Source organism: Hibiscus syriacus, unplaced genomic scaffold, assembly GCF_006381635.1.
Source record: "Hibiscus syriacus cultivar Baekdansim isolate YM2019G1 unplaced genomic scaffold, ASM638163v2 tig00110840_pilon, whole genome shotgun sequence".
Lineage (NCBI taxonomy): Eukaryota > Viridiplantae > Streptophyta > Magnoliopsida > Malvales > Malvaceae > Hibiscus > Hibiscus syriacus.
In genome coordinates this window covers 1,324,771-1,338,377 of record NW_024062887.1, presented here as the reverse complement: position 1 = coordinate 1,338,377, position 13,607 = coordinate 1,324,771, and the positions used below count along the sequence as shown (strand labels likewise).

Genomic DNA, 13,607 nt, shown 5'->3' with positions numbered 1-13,607 from the left:
GGCGTGTCCACCGGAGACAAACTCATGCTCCTTTTGAATTATAGTGTGTACATACCAGAAAGTTTGGTGACATTTGATTAGAGTCCAAAATCATGAACAACAAGAGAACTAAAAAAAACAAGAAACATTAGAAAATGCAAGTCAAAGGCACAAGGAATGATCATAGAGGGAAAATTCTAACAAATGCAATGGACAAATACACATGTAACTATAAAACATTACATGTAATAAGAAAGGCCAGTGAATTGGACGTTTCAAGCATATCACAGCCGGACGTTCAAGGATAAATCCTAAAAGCAAGGGACGATGTGGAAAAGCAAGCATACCACATTCGGATGTTCAAGAATAAATATGAGGCAACACATAAAATTGTCTGTCTTTCCCACAATTATTACTAAACTGATCCCATTTTCTAACCCAATAGCCATGGACGTTGAACAAAACCTTGACCACCAATCTCCACAACCTGCTCCCCCAAGACCCCAAAAAAACTTACTCTTATCCCTCTAATCTTCCTCATCTATTTCGAAGTCGCCGGTGGCCCCTATGGCGAAGAGCCCGCCGTCCAGGCTGCCGGACCCCTTCTCGCACTTCTCGGCTTCCTCATCTTCCCTTTTATCTGGAGCGTCCCCGAAGCTCTCATCACGGCGGAGCTCTCCTCTGCTTTTCCCGGTAACGGAGGCTTCGTTATTTGGGCCGAACGGGCCATCGGTCCATTCTTCGGGTCCCTGATGGGATCCTGGAAGTTCTTTGAGTGGCGTCATTAACATCGCCGCTTTTCCGGTTCTCTGCGTCGACTACCTGGAGAAGATCATCCATCCTTTGGAGTCAGGCTGGCCGCGCCAGATCTCTATTTTGCTCTCGACCCTGATTTTATCTTTCGTGAACTACACCGGATTAGCCATCGTCGGTTGTGGCGCTGTTTTGCTCGGCCTCGTTTCGCTTTCGCCATTCGTCATCATGTCGCTCGTAGCCATCCCCAAGATCCAACCCCATAGGTGGATCAGTCTAGGTCAGAGAGGCGTTAAAAGAGATTGTAATCTCTTCTTCAACACCCTTTTCTGGAATCTAAACTTCTGGGACAACGTCAGTACTCGCCGGCGAAGTAGATAACCCCCAGAAAACATTCCCTCGAGCTCTTCTAGTGGCGGTGGTCTTCACTTGCGTAGCCTACCTCGTTCCACTCTTCGCCGTCATCGGCGCCGTTTCCGTCGACCAAAACGATTGGGAGTCCGGGTTTCACGCATACGCAGCGGAGATGATTGCCGGTAAATGGCTAAAAGTCTGGATAGAAGTCGGCGCCGTTTTATCGGCAATTGGCTTATTCGAAGCTCAACTAAGTGCCTGTGCTTATCAACTGGAGGGAATGGCGGATTTATCGATTCTGCCCAAGTTTTTCAGCAGCAGATCCAAATGGTTCGACACACCTTGGGTGGGAATACTGATCTCCACTCTGATCACAATCGGAATGTCGTAAATGTATTTCACCGATATCATATCGTCGGCGAATTTCTTGTACAATTTGGGAATGCTGCTGGAATTTGCATCTTTTGTTTGGTTGAGGAGAAAGTTGCCTGAAATAAAGAGACCTTACAGGGTTCCTCTAAGGATTCCAGGACTGGTTTTAATGTGCTTAATACCATCGGCATTCCTGGTAGTTATTATGGTGATTGCAACTAAAATAGTGTATTTGGTTAGTGGAGTCATGACTGTTGGCGCCATTGGATGGTATTTTCTGATGAACTTTTGTAGGGAGAAGAAGCTATTCAAGTACAGCATTGCGGAAGATGGAGAAAGATGATGGAGTTTCAAGTTGCAAAATGACCGTCAATGGGACATTTGGTGCTACATGTTGTGTCTTGTAACTTAGCTTTGTCATATCCTTTTGTAACACATAAAAACACAATCAATGTTATTAAGTTTTGTGTTTATCACATTTTTTTATTGGGTAAACTATACTAATAGTCTCATTTGTTTTCGATCTGATTAATTTTGGCCACCGATTTAAAAATTAAGTGTATTTGGTCGCTTACGTTATCGGTTCGTTTTGATTTAAATCCCTTAACAATTAACTCTTGTTAACTTTAGCCTTTGTGGACTGCCTTAGCTGAATTTTATGGTGTCTCAAATTTCTTTACCTTGCATCTCCAGGATTGGATAATGGCTAATTTATCATCCAACTTAAAAATTCAACAAGGGCCAACATAAAACTCAATCAGCAATATGAAAAATAAATAAATAAATGAAAATGAAAGTTTTTTTTATAGAAGTAACTAATTTTATTCAAAATAGGAAATATCTCAAATTATAATAAAGATTTACAATCACAATCGTAAATTAAACACATAATTAGGAAAATTTCCTATAATCATTGAAAAAAACTAGCAACTTAAGATCATATAAGGATCATACAAGAAAATATTAAATTTAACAAAAAAACTCGAACAAAGATAGATACAAGCAGATCTGATCGCATCGAAAAATGAACCACAGGGGATCAAGCTATTGAAAGACCACAGACAAACCGAAAATCATACTCAAGCAACGTAAAAAGCTATCCACGAACACAAATCGGGTATCCAAATCCAATCCGAAGGCCCAAAACAAGAAAAATCAACAAGATATCATATAAGTGTCATCTTGATCAATCGTAGTGATGTCACATCAACTCTTAGAAAAAAAAAGATAAATAAAAAAATATCAAAGAACTGAAAAATATGCCAAAAACACAAGAAAACGTGTTATAAAAACATATAAAAAACGTGCAACACAGACATACTTATTGAAAATAAAAAAAATAAAAGGAAATAAAGATATGATATAGAGAAGAAAAAGACAATAAAGAATACGAATGGTTGACAACCAACATTAAAGTTGGTGTCGCTGCCTATCAATAAAGACGAAAAAGAAAAGAGATGGACGTCACACCGATGAAAATGAAAAGTTAAAATGGAATAATTGCGATTTTCTCTTAGATTAGATCACTGATAGAAGACTATGATCTTTTTTTTTGTTGCCCTCCAGTTCCAAGACTTCACCCTGATTAATATGGACCGACCCAAGTCGCACACATGGTTTTGGTGAGTGAATCTCTTCGGGGGAATTTTCTACATACACAATGACTCAAATATAAGACATTGTTTCAACGATATCAAATTGTTTACCACTTGAATAAACCCGGTTGGTTCGGCAACTATGATTTGACCAAGTACATGCTATTATTAATGCAATTTTGTCGTAGTTTGGTAGGGCTAGTTGCGATCTTCGGCCACATGAACCTCCACATCGCGTATCCATATCATTGACATAGAAGCAATTCGAGCGCTAAAATGTCTGAAATATCCTCATATAATAGCCATGATATATGATGATTACCACTTCTCGTGTTCTAGAAATCTTTGAGTAGAGAGTTTACGTTGAAGAATTTGAAGATTACATAGTAGACATTGCTACGTTGTATCATTGATCAACTATGCTGGCGTATGCAAAAGTTTGGCGAATGATGCAATTATGGATCACGACATCATTTTTAAAGAAGAAACAAAGATTCGAAAATATGGAGGACCCGTGCATTCACTGTTGGACACTGGCGAATGACTTGATTTATGATTGAATAATGTTGGGGCAAGCAAAGCCCAAGATTCGGGTTTCAGTTCTGATCGTTGACATCTAATCCCAATATAATATGTAGGTAGTCTATGCAACAAAAATTATTAATATGATATACTATGATAAATATACAAACGAACCCATACACAAACTATCAAATTTGCTGTGCTCTGTGGTAACTTCACGAACATTCCTACTATACCATACCCAAATTAGAAGTGAGAAGACCAAAAAAAAAAACCGAAGACGAAGAAACTGAGCAAATTAATGTTAAGGCACCACATCTAAATAGGAAGAACACCTTTGGAAATGTTTGGAAAGTGACAAGATTCACTTGCTTTGATGTTATAATAAACTGATTATCAAATTTAACAATAAAATTGTACTAAATAAAAACAATACTACTAGGATTCTCATGAAAATATATAGCAGCAAATTATCATTCTCAAGACAATGCCGACATAGAGGCTCTTATTACACTGTTTTATTGAAAGTTTGCCCACAATGTAGAGTGATTTTTTGTGTGTGGGGCACCAATCTAACGGGCATCCTTGGATAAGAGGTTGTTACTCTCAATTTTGCGAGCATTGCAAAGCTCATCCGTACTATCACCTCTTTCGAAAACAGCCGCAGCCCCCATCCCTGTGCCTGTTTTTCAATGGTAAAAATATATGCTCAATAAGATCTGACAATCTTCGACTCCGTGTAATGTTTTCTATGTTATTATCGAGTTCAAGATCTTATATTCGTCTTCAAGTTAATTTATTTTTCATGCCGTTATCAAGCCGTAAAATCAAGTCAGTGTCGAAGTCACAAGATTTTTCAACAGGGAAAAAGTTTTAGTACCTATGCACATTGAGATCACACCAAAGCGGCAGTCTTTGCCACGCCGATTCATTTCATGCAAAGTGTAGCAACACAACGAGCACCTTCAACAAAAGCACTAAAGTAAGGTTACGCCGTAAATTGGAAAATTTAACAAAAACACAAGAAATTTTATATAATAAGGAAAAGAAACACAAATACAAGAATGTAAAATTTACATTTAACAAACCAGTAACCTGTTAACAGTTGTATAAACATAAAATATCATGATACAAAAAACACAACCCACAACAAATATATTATTGCAAGTTCATCACATTTGCATGTCTATCTTATGTCCATGGAGAAAGATCAATGTTATCAAAGGCACAACATGTATTCCACAGACACTAGATCCCTACAAATATGCACTTCCAACTGAAGATATTTGTATGCATTTGCATGTGTTTTTGTTTATGAGCACAAGATACACAATTGCGGCAAAAAACATTAGAGAGTGATATATATTACTGTAAAAACATGTATTGATTTTCTTTTGTAGATCAACTGAATACTCAAAAATTCAGAAATTAAAAATAAAAGAAACTAAAGAGGTAGGCTTTTTTTCCTATCACCTATAACGAAAAGCTTGTCTAGGCATACATGCACACACCTAATTAGAAGTGCCTCGCCGCCGAAAAGGTCTAAGAAGCTTTTGGTGTGAAGGCATGGGCTCTGATTATGAAGCTTTTGGTGTCTACCAGTCTTTCCCTATGTCTATCATCTTATAAAAAGCAAGTCAGATGCACCAAACATGCATCTAATCAAACCCAAAAGGACCCGAGGCTTTTTTGTTGCATGACATTATGACATATTGTCTAGGTGAATTATGTGCACACTTAACAACACTAAGAGAATGAATATATAGCATAAAGGAGTTCTTCCAATTTCTAGTATCTAGTTACGAGCATCGTTTTAGGCTTGGCATGCTTTACTCGATAGATATAATCTTTTATCCATAGATTACTTTCAGACTATAAACAGATTATGACAATAATCAGGAAAAAAGATTATTCCGTTAAAATACCTGTTGCACCCAATGGATGTCCAATTGCCATTGCACCTCCATTAACATTAATCTTTTGCGGATCTAGTTCCAGCTTCTTGCGGCAGTATACAAACTGAGATGCAAATGCCTGCAATACACGAAGATATTAGAGACTTCCTTTTATTATGTTCTCTTTAATTAATAAATTTGTAGCTATGTGAAAAACAACATTGTACCTCGTTTATCTCAAAAAGATCAATGTCATCAAGTTTCAGACCAGCGGCTTTAACTGCTGCTGGAATTGCCACAGCTGGGCCAACACCCATGATGGCCGGATCCACGCCAACCGCAGAAAAAGTCCTGCAAGATTGACAATTGCTTTATTAAGTTAATAGAAAATATTAAGTTTCATTAGTTCAGGGAATGAGAAGTTGACTGGTCAATAGAACAAATGACCCTGAATGATTTTTCCCATTAAAACTTATAGAAAGCTGTAATATAAAACATACAGCCAGGAAAAAGAGAATTTCTCAGACACATCATGCAAAATGGACAAGATAAAAACATTTCATGCGAACGCAACCTCCTTTAAATCCAGCCATTCATTTTTCTTGAAATATCCATGTCCAACACAAATACAGACATGAGTATGAGAACACAACTCTCCAAGACCTTTCAGAAACATGAAAGAACTTTAAAAATGCTAAACCTGTATTAGACAATCATATTCAACAATCGCACCCTGAGTCTGTCATAGAAGGCAACTGCCACACACAGTACCATCTTCTATACCCAGTCATGCATGTTTTATTAAGGATGCAGTTTAACACAATGTGTTACAAATTAAGAAATAGAAATCAAATAATTTAGTATAGATAACAGTTAAGAAAACAAAAGAAAAAGAGTGTCTGATACTTGAATATGGGAATCTCACCCTAAGGATCCTCCAAATATATAGGAAAACTTAGATAAAAACCAGGCAACCAGCTATACCCATGTTCGACACTGACACCAGAGGCCAAGTAATGTAACTGGTAACAGTGAATGTAAACACTCAGATCTCTTTAGAAGCACATAAAGCAAGAAACAAAGCTTGGAATATAGCCTTCACAACATAATATATTCAAAACAATAACAATTATGGTAAACACTCCAAAAGTCCAAAGGACAACAGATGTAGCAGAGCAGAGAGTTCTAGCTTATATTTGCTACAAGAACATCATGAGGTCACTGTTCAAATTTCATTTATAAGATATATATATCAGGACACAGAACCAGGCATTACACACCTGAATACACCAAGAATTGGCAGCCCTTTCTGCATGGCAACACTTCTTTTCATTAGCAGAACAGCCCCAGCACCATCACTCACTTGACTAGAATTTCCTACAATACAAACAAAATTCAAACAAATAAGATAAATCCATCAGAGAAGCAAAGAATTCCTGGAAGAAAATGGTACATTATTCGATACCAGCAGTGGTGCTCCCATCTTTCTTGAATACAGGCTTCAGTTTTGCAAGATCCGACACCGAAGTGTTAGGTCGGATACCATCATCAACAGAAATTGTGACATGTTTCTCGTCCCCAGTCTTTGGATCAACAATCTTCATACATGAAATATTACAATCCAAATATGAGAATACTGGCACAAAGCATTCCATAAGAGTATATGAACATAGCTTGAATTTATAAGGTGGAAAAGAAGGAATAAGGTGTAGGTACCTTGGTGTTCACAGGGATTATTTCATCTTTAAATTTACCAGAAGCTGTAGCAGCTGCCGCTTTCCTGTGTGATTCAACCTAACAACCAGCAACGAAGAAATTAAATTTATATAGATAACTTGAGCAACATCTCCGATGTAACACCCATTGGAAGGAGACAATTCTGAGCTTGCTCCATCTGCTTCACCTGCACAAAATCAGCAAAAGATCATACCGGGAATGATAGGTATGACTATAAGATCCTCCAAGTACCCTCCAAATATGTGAAAAAGAACTTATAAAAGATTGAACATACCAGCATCAAACAAGTACCAATATTTGACACACACCAAGTTTTAGTAACTTAGGAATGATAAATAGATGCAAGCACAAAAAAGAGAGAGATAGAGTACCCTTGGGTTAACTGATCCTTCCCAAGCCATTGGATTAGCGGTCATGGATTCCAACCCAGCCCCGATGCCTACATTAATTACAAGTAGTCAGTAATAAATACAACACAAACATTTTATGCGAGAGAGAAAGGAATATCCTCTGAACACAGGTTTCCTCCTACCAATGTCATAAAACCCTGCTTTTATTGCAGCAGCTACATCAGCAACCGCCTGAAGCCCAGATGAGCATTGCCTGTTCACAGTTCTGACAGGCACAGTTTCTGTACCATCAAAAATTTGCTACAATCAACAAACAAAACACTAAAATAAACACAAACCCACAACACATAATTAACAATATCTCTGTATACCAGGGAAACCGGCGTAGAAAGCAGCCATCCTGCACTCACTGGCTCGTTGAGATCCTGGTGCCAAGACTGTTCCGACAACAATATCCCCAACTTCACTAGGATTCAAATTTGTTTTCTCTATCACCGCCTGATCTCAACATACCCATAACAACAAAATAAATAAGATATAAATCAATTGAAAAATAAAATAACAAAGAAAAACTATTTTAAAAAAGAAAAGGATACAAACCCTTAAAACAGGTGCAAGTAAATCATCAGGATAAGTATCTTTAAAACCTCCTCTCTTTGATTTGCAGAGGGCAGTCCTATAAGCTCTGTAAAAAGAAAGCAATAATTAAACAAAAAAAAAATCTCATGCTAAGTTGGAAAGCATGAATTTGAAATTTTGGATTTAAGGGGTTATTTGTTTACTTCAAAATGATTAAAAACTGAATGATTCAAATGCTGAATGATTCAGAGACTCTGGATAAATTAGTTCTGAATGTGACATGCTTTTGTTTACTGGCTCTGAATCATTCAGAATGTACTTCTGTGCTGAATCATTCAGAATGTACTTCTGTGCTGAACTGAAGCATTCAGAATGTACTTCTGTGCTGAACTGAAGCATTCAGAATGTATTCAGAATGTACTTCTGTGCTGAAGCATTCAGAATGTACTTCTGTGCTGAAGCATTCAACACTGTTTTGCTGAATCAATCAACACTGAATACTGAATGATTTCATTAAGAGGCAAACAAACGGCCCCTAAGTTTGGTTCAGTTCTTGTAAATATGAAATATACATATGATGCAAAAATACTAAAATTTACCATGATTATACATTCGAAAGCTATGAAAATGTGAATTTCAAATTGACAAATATTTATAGGAAGTTGAAATTTACAGTATTCATCCAACATATCTGTAAATTTAACAACAATCATGAATATAGATATATATATATATATGTGTGTGTGTGTGTTCACATATTATCCCACAAAAAATTGCAAAAACTATAGATCAATAAATTCAAAAAAGTTACTTACGATACAATAACCACATCATCTCCAAATAAATTAGTTCTTTGGTATGCAGCGCTATCTCCAGCCAAACAAGCCGATGCCTGAAGAATTTTTTTCAATCATTAACTTATTAGATAAAAGATGCAGTAATATTTGTAAAAAAAATTAAATAATCAAATTAAAGTCCTAAATAAAAATATTGGCTAAATACTTAAACTGGATCGAAGATAAGGTAATCAAGATCTAATGAAACGGTGAAAAAAACACAATCCAGAGAAAGAAAATAATAGAGCATACAGATAGAGCAGGGTTGCAAGTCTGTTCGGACGAAGAAGAAGGAAGTGAAGGGCTGAGGTGTTGCAGCAGAATTTGCTGTCGACTGATCGCTTTATCCATTGGTTCTATCTAAAACAAAAGGGATGAGGAGAGGAAGATCAGAGAGAGAGACGAGTCTTCTGTTTGGAGTTCGAGAAAAGACGGCAAAATCGGGATGAGTTGCGTAAGATATTTATAAGAGGAAACAAAGGAAAAATATAATAAAAAATAAATATTATATGTCTTTAGCCTTATCTTTGCTAATCTTTCGTCTCGATTTAAGCGCGTGCGTCTCTTACTTCTTCCATCAATTTTTATGGTAAAAATAAAAATATAATATAAAATTTTTTTTTGAGGCATAATATAAATATAATTAAATATTGTAGTATTAGATTTTGTGACGGTGAAGGAAACATTGGACGTGAAAAGTTATAAATTTAAAATTGTTAATAAATAATATAAGGGTAAATTATAAGTTGGTCACATTTGTTTTGATTTTGTATAGTTTTGATCATTAATTTAAAAAGTTATGCTTGATCACTTATATTTTTATTTGTTTGTTTTGGTTTTGAGTCATCGACTCATGTTATTTTGATAAAATGATACATTAAAAATTTGATATATTTTTAACTTTAAATAAAATATTAATTTAATTATATAATTCAATCAAAATCCTTCACCATGACCATTGTTTATTATGATCGTCAACTATCATCATCATCACGGTAATAATTGGACTTAAAATTTTTAATTCACTATTTTTAATTTTTAATGCAAATATAATGTTGTTCATCGAAAAATACTTATTAAAAGTTAATAGATAATTTTAATATATTTATTTAATTAATTAATGGAGTTGAAATTCAATTCAAATTTAATTTTAAAAAAAATTTTTAACTATGTTATTAATTAATATATCTATTTAAAAGTAATTACAAATTTTACATACAATTTTAAAAAAAAGAACAAGATTTAATATAAATCGTTTAAAAATTAAAGAAAAAATTTAACTTTCTCTCCAATCATAAGACTGTTAGTTAACGATCCTTTTGTACACCTGTTTCTGCTCTTCAACATGCGCTTGTAGAGAATTCAGCAACTGCTTGTGGCAAGCCAATGTGAAAATAATATTTTAATTATATGGTTTTGTTCGGAAGATTTTGACATCTACGCTAAATAACGAAAGTCAACTATGTAAATGTAATCCTTCTAGATTGGAAGTTGTTACCAAGCAATAGAAACGGATATGAATGTAAAGAGGAACTAACTACACGCGCTGCAACGCGAGTGGACTAGTACAGTTCAAAACTAGATAAGCTTGGCGATTGGGAGATGCGTGCCGGCATGGGCAAAAAAGGAGAAAAATAATGTGCTCCCCATAGCATGGTGTCACATGATTTAAAGTAAATATCAACCGTTCGATGAGATATCCAAAGCAAAAGGCTCAGATCATTACACTTGTAGATAAAGGATGCGATAGAGTTCGGTTGGAAAAGAAATACAAAAAATTGAACTAAATGATTATTTTATAAAATTCTAGTTGAATTCATAGAGTAATTTTAATGTAAAAAATTAATTTAGATTTTAAATTCGAATAATTATATCTGTAAAATATATACATTATCAATAGAATTAGAAAATTTTTAAAATAATATTAATTTATAATAACTATAAAATATCTAAAAAATTAATTGATTTAATATAATCTTTTTAATATCAAGCAATGAGTTTGTTAAATTCATTAAATTAAATCAAAGTTTTAGTAATAAATTTATATATTATATAATTGGTATATATTACTAATATATCTATGAAAATAATAAAACTATATATTAGATTGTTGATTTAGGGTTTCTTAAATTGGGGTTTATTATGATATTGCTGATTACAAATTATTGGATGATTAAATTTATTTAGTTGAGAATTCTTATTTTAAAATTATTATTGGTGATCAAGTATTTAATTTTAGAATTATTTTAAAGAGATTAAATCTTTTTAAAATCTTTGTAATTTTTTGAGTTTATGTTTTAGTTTATTAAAGTATTAAAAAAAATTTAGATAAGTCAAATTTTGACATATGTATATTTCTACTCATAAATTTCTAACAAAACATTTTATTTCTTAATTTATTATAAATAGAGAGAGTTTCTCGGTTTTTTATCCAAAAATCACCTAAATATTATAATAAAAAAAATTACCTCTTCCCCAAGTTTTACCGATCTAACACCATTTCTGACAGAGAGAGAATAAGACGTGTTCCGTGAAATGCGTCATGAACACGTTGAGGGAAGGTGCATTGCAGGGGGTGTGTCTTTCATGGGTTTTTTTCGACCTAGCACGAGGTGAGAAGGTGCGTTCCCAATTATACGCTTTTGTGGAGAAACAATGACACGTGGGAATGCACATTGCAAGGGGCGTGCTTTCCATTTAATTTTTACCTACCCTACCATAAATCCCGCCCAAAAATCCATCCCCATCCTTATAAACACCCCCTCATCCACACTTAAACCACACAAAAAATCACTTACTCTCTCATTCTTCATTTTAAATTAAGCTCTAAGTAGGTTTTGTCATAGTTTATAGAAGGTAATTTTTTTATTATATTATATTATATTTATTTAATATTTTATTTTTTTTATAATATTTTTATATAATTATTTTATTACTTGTATTTGTAAATGAAAGGCGGGATGCTGCGATTGAATGTGAATGTGAATCATATCTCAAGTCATTTTGCCGATGCTATAACATTATTAAATTGTGTTATTTTAATTATTGAGAATATTTTATTAATTTAAGTTTTTATTAGTTTTATTTTAATTCGTAGAATATTTATTTAATTAGAGAAATTATTGTATATTAGAACCATTTATTCGTAAAACTGAGATAGACATATCGCATCCTATCTAGCAGTATTTAGCCGAGGCTGAATTTGATTGCATAGCGAAATATGAAAGACGTTGTAAACTTGAATCCACCCTTATTTCTACACTAATTGAGAGGTAGAGATTAGAGACAAACACATTTCATCTTCCGTGTAGGGAGTGCACTATTACGCTGGAGGATGTTTTCATGCATTTAGGGCTTCCGGTAGATGAATATGTTATTTCTGGTGTGGCAGATGGTAATTGACATTCGTTGTGTCAGGAGTGTCTTGGAGATATCCCACCTGGGTTCAATAGTGGTCAAATATTGTTATTATGGCTGCAAAAAAATCTTAAACAGTTGAGTGAAAACTCTTCCGAGGATCAGACTAATACATTTTCTCAGGCATACATATTACAACTCATAGGATTGATCTTGATGCCCCAAAAATCTTGCAACCAAGTTCATTATATGTGGTTGTGTCACCTGATTGATTTTTGAGTTACCTACACGTTGAGTTGGGGCTTCGTATTTTTGACATTTATGTATAGAGAAATGTGTCGGGTAACGAATTATCGAGAAATTGCTATTGGCAATGTCTCATTCTTCTCCAGTCATTGGTGTGGTATCACATGCCCTTTTATGTTCGATCGTGAATGAACAATTTATCTTCCTGTTACTGTTAAGCTAATTTTAATATAGAGTTCGTATATAAATAATTTTTTGAGTATATAATGAAATATATATTTTTACATTGAATAGGTGGTCATCTACAAGGAAAAATCATCGTGATATACCAGACGAATTGGATGAAATTCAGTTACTCATTGATCAAAAGGCTACTATAGAAGTACATATTTAAATTTTAATATTTACCTTCAAGTTCTAGGGGGATGTATTCAACTACGAGCTTCTTCAACCTCAATATGGAGATGCTTTTGACACAACAGTCAGTTCAAAACCCATATGACACGATGCCTTCAAATTCAAGGGGAAGGCATTCAACTGCGAGCTTGTTCGACCTAAACATCGGTATCATAGATGAATCCTCATCTCTACCAGAAGAACCTCTTCGTGAGCCATGTGCGGATGGTGTTGAGACTGGATTATTCGTTGCGCCTGAATCACTACAATTCAACATTGAGTCTTATGATGATATATATGAAGTTCCCATAAATACGGTACAAATCGAACCTCCAACACACATGTCTAAAGCTGACTATGACTCAATGTATGAGCTAGAATTTCCGGATATGCCTAATGTTGGTGACTACGAATTTAACTCATCAGTCAATGATAGTGAGTTATATATCGGAATAGAGTTTCTATCCAAAGATGAAGCTATGATTGCAATTAAGAATTACAATATTCATAATTCTGTTCACTTTAGAGTTGATCGATCCACCACCGAAAAGTATGTCTGCCATTGTGTCCAATATGATAACAGATGCAGCTAGATGGTTCGTGTACCAAAGAAGAAGAATAAGATATAGGAACTAA

The 13,607-nt window shown here is 34.5% G+C and overlaps 2 pseudogenes; one reads left to right on the top strand and one right to left on the bottom strand.

The window, feature by feature from the left end:
* Nucleotides 1-449: 449 nt before the first annotated feature.
* LOC120143327 lies at nucleotides 450-1,981 on the top strand (annotated as a pseudogene).
* Nucleotides 1,982-3,957: 1,976 nt separating this feature from the next.
* On the bottom strand, nucleotides 3,958-9,418 carry LOC120143326 (annotated as a pseudogene).
* Nucleotides 9,419-13,607: the final 4,189 nt, after the last annotated feature.